The sequence below is a fragment of the Brachyhypopomus gauderio genome, chromosome 9, assembly GCF_052324685.1.
Source record: "Brachyhypopomus gauderio isolate BG-103 chromosome 9, BGAUD_0.2, whole genome shotgun sequence".
Taxonomy (NCBI): Eukaryota; Metazoa; Chordata; class Actinopteri; order Gymnotiformes; family Hypopomidae; genus Brachyhypopomus; species Brachyhypopomus gauderio.
The window spans coordinates 2,695,753-2,704,238 of record NC_135219.1 but is presented as its reverse complement, the minus strand read 5'-3'; the positions used below and the strand labels follow the sequence as shown (position 1 = coordinate 2,704,238).

The window sequence follows — 8,486 nt, the reverse complement described above, 5'->3', positions numbered from 1 at the left end:
AACATGAGAGAACGTGAAGACATTAAGATTGAGCGTTTTGAAAATAAACAACCATTAAATAATGTGATAAAAAGCGAATTATTTCGACTATATGTATTAATATTTAACTTAATTATGTTTATCGTGCTGTAAAATATTGAAATGGACCTTGAAAGTTCCGTACAAGTGCTTTAATTCCACCTTGTTTAGGTGTATGAACCCTGCAAACATGACTTTGTCGATCGCGCTGAAGCGCGGCGCGCGCGCGAAGTTACAAAATTCGATAGGTGCACGACCTCGCGCCGCGACAGCGCGCGAGGCCCTCGCGCACGGGCGGAGCCACCGCGATTACGTCATTTTCGCCGCGCAGACCCTCGCGCCGCTCGCGGCGCGTCGAGTATAAACCAGGCTTTATGCGGCCGACGAATGTAGCCTTCAAAACCCCGAAAACGAAGGATGCATCTGAGTATCCTTGGCGTCCCACCATATCCCAGGATTCATTGCTCTATGAACAATAAACAGGCGGAGTCTAGTGTACGGGCCGAAGAATTCGTTTTTAAATGTCGGTATTTTTTAAATATGGACATTTATACTGTAATGAGATGCTAAATAACATGCCAGTTATTAATGACATTGCAGGTAAACATGTGCTTTGAGTATTTACTAAACGTTTTTACGTAAAAGTAACGTAAAAGTAACGTTTATAAAAATACATTGAATTTTGTTATGAAGTTATACTTCCCGTCAAACGTGAATACATGTTCAACGCATTTTCTTTTAGGCATTTGTTTGTGGGTGATGTGATATTTGTCGGACAGCTCGCTAACACGTATGTAACGTATGAAACGGGGCAGAGCGTGGTCACGCAAACATACGTCTTGCGAAGACTAGACCGTTTCATTTAACAGCCGTGAGATGCAGCCTACCCGGCCTTCGAAGTGTGTGGCCACCGTGGGTTGCGGTCTACGCGGTCTACGTAGGCTGCAGCCCCTGAATTGAGAAACAGCCATCATCTATCCACGATTTTCCTGAACTTTAACCTTTCCCATGATTCGTAGCTGAATCCGGTTGTTGGTTTCCGGTTGTAGTGTTTACGTTAAGAGTGAATCAGAAAGTGGACGTTCGTTGCGGATTTATTAATAAAACATGGCCAAGAATACTAGGTGGCTGCACAGTACGAGCGATTTAAAAAGTTGTGGTGACTGTGTTTTAACAGTGCCCCACCCCTCCGCGCTCTCAGAGTGGGTTGATGACATGAAGCTGTGGCCTGAAGTTAGCTATATTGATATAGTTAATTACTTCGTCTTTTCCGAGGGCGTAGATGGCGAAGCGCTACGGAACTATAAAAGCACAGAGGCATACAACTACCTTTATAGCAACAAAATAGGAAAGGTGTTGTATAAAAAACACGGTGACTTCATTTTTTTGAAAGCTGAGGTAGAGCCTGTGTGAGATTAACTTTAGACACCATAGAGCAGAGGAGACATATGACTGCAAGGACAGGACTAGAGAGTCTCAGTCACTCCCAAAAACACCACATCACCTGTCACACAAAGAGTTTAAAGAGAGTGTAGACACAGCTCCTAGCAAGCCACTCTTTCTTTTAAAGAATACTTTACTGGAGAAGTGTTACAGTGCCACTCCTTCAAAGGCACAACCTTGCAGGGAAACAAACACAGTAGATAAAAAAATCTTTATGGCACACCAAACTCACAGTAACGATCTAATTTGTGAAGCATGCAAGGCATTCTACCAGGCATATATTGAGGTTACTGATATAAAAGCAACTCAAATTGAATTTGAGACGAGAGCAAAGTGCATCTGATTTGTGGCACAGTGCAAGAAAACTCAGAATTACAGCTAGTTCTGCAAAAAAAGTTCCAGTACATACTACCACAAAAAAAGACAAATTTCTATGTGAGCACATGTACCCTACCTTTAGAGGCAACTATGCAACCAATTATGGAAAAGAAAGTGAACTTGCAGCTTGCAAACAACTGAAAGACAAGGGCATAAATATTTCACACAGAGGGACTGTTATAAGTCTCCAAGAACCTTGGCTCTCAGCAAGTCCAGATGGAGTCATTGACTCCAGTGTGCTTCTTGAGATAAAATGTCCTGTGCCAAACAAAAGCCACATGTCACTCATTGATCAGCTTACTCATAAATGCAGTGACCTCAAATTAGTGGATGGAAAGCTTCAGCTGCAGAAAACTGGTAGCAGAGGATACTACATGCAGTTACAACTTGCAATGTTCTGCACATGTCTGAACACAGCCAGATTGTTCATCTGGACACCTAATGAGAATGTCATTCTTACAGTTGAGTTTGACAATGTGTATGTACAGGAGCATGTACAGCGTCTGAAAGGTTTTTACTTTTCATGTATGCTGCCTCACCTTGTAGATGAATTTGTTGGGGGACGGTTTACACTGAATAGCAGATATGTTGACATTATGAGAAAGGTATAGATTAAAAGTATAATGTGTGCTGTACAACAGAATCAAATCTCTGAATGCATTTGAGCTGTGTAAATAAATTATTCATTGTAATGTAAAGCATGTACAACATAGCACAGAAATACAATTTATTCAAATTGTCTTCACTGCAATAACAATACACTTCACAAGTTAGAGGTTATGTAAACAATTCATTACATATAACATGTTCAAAATATACCAATGGTTTCCATACGGCTATGATAATACTAAATATTTTACAAATACATTTATCTTCAGTAAATAATCAACTTTGTTCCAAGATATCTTTCTCTAGACATTTATTTGTCTGTGTTTTGATAAAATATACTTCTCAAAAAGGAGAATCAGTGTCAGATCTGGTGCTTTGTATGACCACAACTTTTTTAATTTAATGTAGAATACATATAGTAGTGTTACTTGTACCCTTAAATAAAATTACTCAGAATCACGAATAAGTTCATCCCTTAGGTTCACAAGGGCAGCACATACTCTGAGAATTTTGTCTATCTTAGATGCCATGGTAATTGGTACAACCTGTGACAGAATTTTATATACTTTCAAACGTCGAATTGCTCTTTCCACATGGATTCTAACATTTGCAATTCTTCTAGTTGCAGTGACCTGTTCTTCAGTGAGCTGAGCTCCTTTTTTAGTGAATGATGGCATTACTAACTTTACTTTTCTTTCGAAGAGTACATCTCTTATTAAAAAGCCCCGGTCTGCCATTACTTCATCTCCAGCATTCAAGTAATCTAAAATCCCACAGTCCATTGTTATAAATTTATCACTGGATCTGCCACCATAAGCTGCAGAGATGAACATGATAAGTTCACATGGGGCAACTGCTACAAGATATTTTACTGTGTTGTGTGAATAGTAATGGCTATATGATTCACCCCTTGAATCCAAGTTTTTGGGTTTTTGTAGTAGGCTCTCGCTGCAGTCTAAAATGCATGTAATATTTGGAAATGTTTTAAATGCTGCTGGCATTGTTGCCTGTATAGTTTCCTTTGGAAGCCATGGAATAAGGGGTCGTAAGACCTCCTCCAATTTGTCAATCCAATATGAGATGATCTTACTTGCCATGCTCTGTGATACACAGAATTGCCTACTCAGGTCTCCTAACACACGGTTCAGTTTCAACTTCATAAGCGTCAATAGCAATTGGTCTCGTATGGGCATTTTAAAAGCACTGCTGCTAAACATTTCCAGTGTTGAAACAAGGGTGTCGAATGTTTGAAGTTTTAAGCCAGTGTACAGCAGGGAATCTGTGTCATTTTGTAACATGAAGTACCCAAAGTCATTACACTGTGTCATCTGGTCCCGCGTAGCCTTTTCCTTGACTGTCTTTGTGTAATCATGATCAAGCAGGGTGCAGTCTTCCCACTGTGTGTGAACAGAGTGGCACTGTGAGGCAGATGTACATTGAATGCTTGATAGTTCTATGTCAGAGGGTTCCAGGGGGAGGGCCACACTGCAATCTGATAAGACAAGTGTAAACACAAAGTAAATACAGGAAAGAAAATTATACATGTATATCTAAATAGCAAGAGGAGAATAATATCACATCACTTCTTAGATCCCTGCTAACAAATACAACATGTCCAACTCAAGCTGGTTAAGATGGTCAACTACCTTTTGATTTTGACCTGCATATGGTATGTTATATTTTCAGTTTGATGGCTTAGCTGGTCAAGAAGCATGACCAACTTGACCAAGCTAGATAACAATTATGACCGAGCTTAACCATGCTGGTAGACTAGTATGACCAGCAAAAGCATACTGGCCAACCAACACGACCAACATCTAATTCCACATACACTATGCTGGTAAAAAGCTGGTTAACCTGTTGCAAGACAGTGTTGTAAAACCACAGAAAGAGTTAATAAGAGTTCCGCACAAGAGAAAGAGTTAATCACACTCACGAGGTTCACCGTCTGCATCTTCATTGAGGTTGGTGGTTGTAGATGCCGTTTGGCTCATGCGAACTAGCTTCCGTCGCTTCTTTTGGGGTGGTCCATCATAACCCAAATACAGCTCCGGGTCAGGATGTAGCTCTGTAGGCTTCTTTTCAACGAAGTGAAACGAGCAAACATATATCTTCTTTGGAGGGTATTTGAGTTTTAAAGCTGCAAGCCACGCTAGGCTCCTTCCCTTCGGCATGGAATGCAAAGCATAAGGAGCTGGACACGGACAGTGTTTACGAAGCTGGTGATGTTCAAAGCATGTATTTTCCAACAACAACTTCAACTTTTTTGAGTTGTAATGGCACCCGACAACGGCACACGTCGAGCCTGAACTCATACTTGAAGGACGAAATCCAAGCTACTTTTATTCGTCTCAAAGCTCAGTCACTATCACCAGCAATGTTTTGCTTAGCGATGCTGAAACGCTAGCGAGAGCGGAACTAAGGAACCGTAAACCGGAAATAGTGAGACGTCATGGCAACCCCCATTGGGATTCCAGGAATAACGTGGATACTTTCCTCAGCACCATCTCCTATAACCAGCTTACGTTCACACTGTATCTACCCTCCACACAGAGCACTGGACCACAGTCACCTGTGTGGGATAAACGGTGGTTTTGACATTTGGTGTTTCTGTTTGAGTCTGAGTGAGACTATTTATGTCACTGATCTGGTTTTACACTGTACGGTTCTGGAGAGTCATCTGCTCCTGTGTTCAACCCTCCTGATCAAGTTTGTCTGTAATGTGTAATGTGCCAGTACTGTGTGTATGTGAACCAGACCACAACTCAGTAAGAATGGTTTACACTTTAAGGTCCTAAAGAGAGAGAAACAGACAGTGTTCTGTCCAACTGCTGTCAGTGAACTGCACTCTACACACATTCTGCTGTCAGTGAACTGCACTCTACACACATTCTGCTGTCAGTGAACTGCACTCTACACACATTCTGCTGTCAAACTGCCTCACACACTCATTCATGACGTATGTGGTGGTCAGTGGTTGTAAACAGAAACCACAATTCTCTGTCCTGCTTAAGCTCTTTATTATGAAACTCTAACACTGCAGATGTGTACAGACAACAGCATTTGACTTAAATAAACATGCTTAGCAATAGATAATAATTGTGCTACTAATTAAAGGTCAAATATACCTTCAATAGACACACAAATAAAATGCCAAAAAATATTCTGCTGAAAAAAACCTACGTCATGAGACATTGACATAAAAAAACATAATAAATTGTTTTGCAAACAGGAGTTTTGTAGATTAAAATGACATTTAGCATGTTTAGTATTTAGCTTAGAAGTTAGCCTCCTGTCCCAAGTGTAAAATGTGTAAAAGCGCATATGCTTGTGTGTGTGTGTGAGTGTGAGTGTGAGTGTGAGTGTGAGTGTGTGTGTGTGTGTGTGTGTGTGTGTGTGTGTGTGTGTGTGTGTTCGTACTCATATGTCTTCCTCTTTGTTACTTTAGTTTGATAGTGACATATTCTGTATTCTCTCCTTTATCCATTGCTCTTGGTGTTGGTCTGGTGGTGTTAATATGGGTTACAGTAGAGTACATCACATCATCCTGCAGAAAACATCACAATAACAAGATAATAATCCTTGTGGATTAATATCGTTATTAATTTCCATGGTTAATATAACAATACATTACAATGTTCTTGTCAAAACCCAAACTAACCAAACGGCACGTTTGTACACATTAAAACACTCATCCAAAAATGTACACCTAGATACCTAGACTCTACACACACACACACACACACACCAGGCAATTGCCATACATTTGACAATCCTTGACAATGACAATACATTTGGAAATTTGTAACCCATCACAGCTGTTGTGCTATGGGGTCCAGAGACTGACAGTTCAGATTACAGCAGAGTGGCTGGAGTTTGTACACAAGTGTAACTGTACTGTAGGTCTATAAAGCACCTAGAAGAGAACTGGATGTAGGTGCAGAGGTGGTTCTAACAACCACAACTAACAACCTAATCACATACATACTGTCACCTCCCCATTCTGAATTCAAATGATAAATGTGCATGTTCCTCTTTAATGAATGAGTGCTTAGTGAAGAGACCATGAGGACTAGTCAGACTTTAAGGGTTCTTGTCTCATTCTGGTGCCAGTTGAAGGTCTAAGAACAATAACACTGACGTTATTTCCACTCACCCTAGATGGGGCAGACAGGTGTTTCTCCTTCAGTTTACAACAAGAGCTGCTAATGTTGTTAACAAACACTTAGAGACAACAGCAACACCAGCTAATAGTCTTTGTAAATACGTTAGACAGTTACAAACTTCTCTCCACCTGCTCAGACCTGATCCAGGCTGCTGCCCGTAGTGCTGACATGTTGATTCACTTTTATAGTTCACAGTCATACTCCACACCGACTGCTCTGTGGGACCTTTATTAAGACCTGGATGTGGTGTAAGAGATGGTTGTGGGCCTGTATTATGAAGGTTATATTTGGCGTGCTGTCGATCATGTTTTTATCAACATTAGTTAACACCTTTTGTTCTAAACTAAAGGAAGAAAATTTGGACTGCAGAAATAAATCCTGAATGTTTTGCACTGTAATTCTCTTTTAAATGCCTGAGCTCTCCCCTCTGGGTCTCTGAAACAGACACTACACCTTACAGAAACATTAATGCACGTCATGTTTCCTTCACTACTGACACTGTAGAACATCCCTGTAGTGACACAGAGTCCAGTGATGTTACAGCACGGACGTGAACACTCACCTGTGTCAGCTGATCTCTCCTCTGTCCTGTTTGTCCCTCTCTGCTCACCGTCTGTCCACGTCTCTGAACTACAAAATTAACTCAGTGTGAGATGGATTTGTGTGTGTGTGTGTGTGTGTGTGTGTGTGTGTGTGTGTGTGTGTGTGTACCTCTGTATCTCCAGTATATGACTCCTCCTAATCCCATCAACACCAGTATACCCCCCACACCAGCTACATAAGGTGTGTAGTGTGGAACAGTGTGTCCTGTATGTGGGAATATTTGTTATTATATTTCTGTATTGGGAAGTGCAATTGAATGTGTTTTAAATTTAGATACATTAAATATTATGTTGAAGGCACTTTATAACAAACATGCAGCACAATTTCTCTTATTGTTGTCCCAGAGGTTTAGTCTCTCTCTCTCTCTCTCTCTCTCTCTCTCTCTCTCTCCTCTGTTCTAATCACCCACATCACCTCCTGTCATGTCTCTGTTGTACTGGGACTGACACGTCCTCTCACTCTTACTCCACCAATCCCAGTGTCTGTGTTTGTCTGTCCCCAGTCCTGTGTGAATCTGTCCCAGTCCCAGTTGTGGTTCCAGTTCCTGTTGTTCTGTCCCTTGTCCTGTCCATCTCCCAGTCTGGTCCTGTACAGACTCCTGTCCCTCCTCTCAGCTGCCTCCAGTCTGTCCCACTGTCCAACCTGGAATCCGGACTTGTCCTGTCCATCCCTCTGTCAGGTCTCTGGTTGTGGTACAGGGTCATGTTTCCATCCCTCACACTACAGACCTTCTCATTTGTCTCCTTTCCCAGTTGTCCCTGTCCAGGTTTCTGTCCCTGTCCAGGTTTTTGTTTCAGGGAACAAGGACCTTAACTTTAACTGTAGAACCATCCTACGCACCACGGACTTGTGGTAATGGGCCGCCCAATGGAGGATGGGTTCCCTTTTGAGTCTTGGTCCTCCCGAGGTTTCTTCCTAATCCTCACCATCATAGGGAGTTTTTCCTTGCCACTGTCACCTTTGGCTTGATCATTAGGGATTTGGACCCATAAGATTGTAAAGCTGCTTTGTGACAACATGTGTTGTGAAAAGCGCTATATAAATAAATTTGACTTTGACCCCCTATGTCAGCTGGTACACATACTGGGAGTTGTATGTTAAGGGAGGGGGGAGGGCTGGGGGAGCTTTCATTTCCATCAAAAACCAAATCAACCCAAAACAACTCACACTTACATCCTGCCCAACACTTGTTACACAGATCTTACCTTTAGTGGTAGTTGATGGACTGGATGAGTTATTACAATATTGAGATGTAGTAGGAGATGTTGA

At 41.5% G+C, this 8,486-nt stretch overlaps 1 long non-coding RNA gene across 2 annotated transcripts; it reads right to left on the bottom strand.

The window, feature by feature from the left end:
* Positions 1-5,456: 5,456 nt before the first annotated feature.
* Positions 5,457-8,486, bottom strand: LOC143522694 (uncharacterized). Of its 2 annotated transcripts, XR_013133105.1 has the most exons (4): positions 8,423-8,486; positions 7,326-7,421; positions 7,177-7,244; positions 5,457-5,995 (listed from the first exon to the last, which is right to left on the bottom strand). It is a non-coding gene; the product is annotated as an uncharacterized LOC143522694 (long non-coding RNA). The 2 variants fall into 2 exon arrangements; XR_013133104.1 differs by having other exon boundaries at positions 7,326-8,486.